The 1,949-nt window shown below is 46.9% G+C and overlaps 1 non-coding gene across 1 annotated transcript; it reads right to left on the bottom strand.

Moving 5' to 3' along the window:
- Positions 1-739: 739 nt before the first annotated feature.
- On the bottom strand, positions 740-876 carry LOC115490054. Its single transcript, XR_003955488.1, has one exon. It is a non-coding gene; the product is annotated as a small nucleolar RNA SNORA48 (small nucleolar RNA).
- Between the last annotated feature and the right edge of the window lie 1,073 nt (positions 877-1,949).

Here is a 1,949-nt window from a genome sequence, read left to right as displayed (position 1 = left end):
CAGCTCTCCCAACTGCCTCCAGTGATGTGGGACAAAGGGACAGAAGGCATCTCTCTTCCCTCTACTGCTCAGACCACCAGCGAGGGACAAGGGCAGCTCGCCTGCTTTAATGAAGCCGGGGCCAGCTCTCTCACAGGTGGCAAGGAGGGAAGGAGATCACCCCCCCACCCCCTTCCCATGCAACCTCAAGGCATGGGGCCTGGTGAGAGATGGAGCCAGCTCTCTAGAGCTCTGTAGCTGTGCAAAACTGGCTCCGCCCCTGGACATCCTTATGGTGCCCGAAGACTGCCCCTACTCTAAGGACATCCTTATGTTCTTTAGTTGTAATATGAGTCTCAGACATCAGCACCAACCCCCGTTGCTGCGTAGTCATGGACCCAGGCATGGCCCTCAAGGGCAGCTCGAGCTGGGACTTCTCCATGGCCGACTCACAACTGACTACTCCTCTCTACCCTCGAGTCTCCAGTTCCGTCTCTCTTCATAATGCTCAAGCTGCCCCACTTCTCTTTCCCATCTATCCACCACATACTCGTACACTGTGGTGACTCCTGCTGCAGGCTGGCCACACGGCTGGCGGGCCCCTGCCAAGTAGCCTTTGTCCCTACTACTTGGCGTAGCATTAAGCAGGTGACTATGGCCTGCAGGTGCCATGGGCAGCCGGGCAAATCGATAGGGGGCATGGTGGTCTGCAGGTCTCTGTTTTTCTCCCGCGCTGTGCTGCCTGCATTTCATTTGATTTTTATGAGTCCTAGACATAAAACAGCTCTGGCCACCAAGCCTGGCATCAAGCTAGGACCAACACCGACTGCCAGCTGCTCTGCCCCTGACTGATATAAGAATACCACCAACAAGGTGTCTCTTGCCAGAGCAGAGGCATGGGTTCTTAAATGTTTAAGACCCTTTGTGACATTAATCCAAAAAGTAAGACAGCATCCTAGTCAGGCAATGCCCTTGATATAAGAAGAGCTGAATTTCCCAATACTCTCTGCTTAGACAGACAGACATTATGAATCATTATGTTACCTGTAAGCATCTCATCCTAATATCTTAATGGTTGTTCCAGTTATTAATATTGCCCCCTCCCCTTTCTCCAAGGAAACAAACTAGAGAGGAAAAGCCACCCACTTGAGATCATCCAGGTAGTGAACCAATGTTTCTGACTCCAGTTTTATTTCTCCTTCATTGCATTTTCTTCTTTAAAATATTATCACATTGAATATATATTCATATTCTGGGTACACAATGTAAAACGACAGTGAATTTGATGGCTAGTTTTAATTGTCAACTTGACACAATGTCAAATCACCTGGGCAGAGTCTCAATGAAGAACTGTCTAGGCCAGGTTGACTTGTGGGCATGTCTGTGTGTAATTCGTCTTGATTCTATAGAAATGGGAAGAGCCAGACCACTGTGGGTGCCACCATTCACTGTGCTTGTTTCTCAGGCTCTATAAGTGTAGAGAGGTGGCTGAGCAAACACAGATATGTATGCACTCATTCGCTCTGCTCTTAACTAGTGTGGCTGTGTTAAGTTCCTACCCCCTTTACTTCCCCACAGAGAGAGACTGTAATCTGGAACTGTTCACTATAAAATAAACCCTTTCTCCCCCACGTAGCTTTCTTTTTGTTATGGTATTTTAACATAGCAGCAGAAGCAAACCTAGGATAGTGAGGAAGAGTGTATACCTGTAATATATAGATTATAGATTATACAGGTTCCATGTGTTGCTACCCTGGCTTCCCATTTGCCCATTCTACTTTTTAAAATTTTATTATTTATTTACTCTGTTGAATCCTTGAAGAGACTGCCTTTGCATTTTCAAACACATGAACAGGTACTATACACCTTAACCTTCCAACAAATGTAATTTAGTGCCCACACACAGCATCTTGACTGTTTTGGGAGATATTTTCTACTGTAGCCTACACAGGGCTGCAGAGCCCACTGTG

The sequence above is a fragment of the Mus musculus genome, chromosome 4, assembly GCF_000001635.26.
Source record: "Mus musculus strain C57BL/6J chromosome 4, GRCm38.p6 C57BL/6J".
Lineage (NCBI taxonomy): Eukaryota > Metazoa > Chordata > Mammalia > Rodentia > Muridae > Mus > Mus musculus.
The sequence above is the reverse complement of the archived record's forward strand: the minus strand, read 5'-3'. Positions and strand labels throughout refer to the sequence as shown.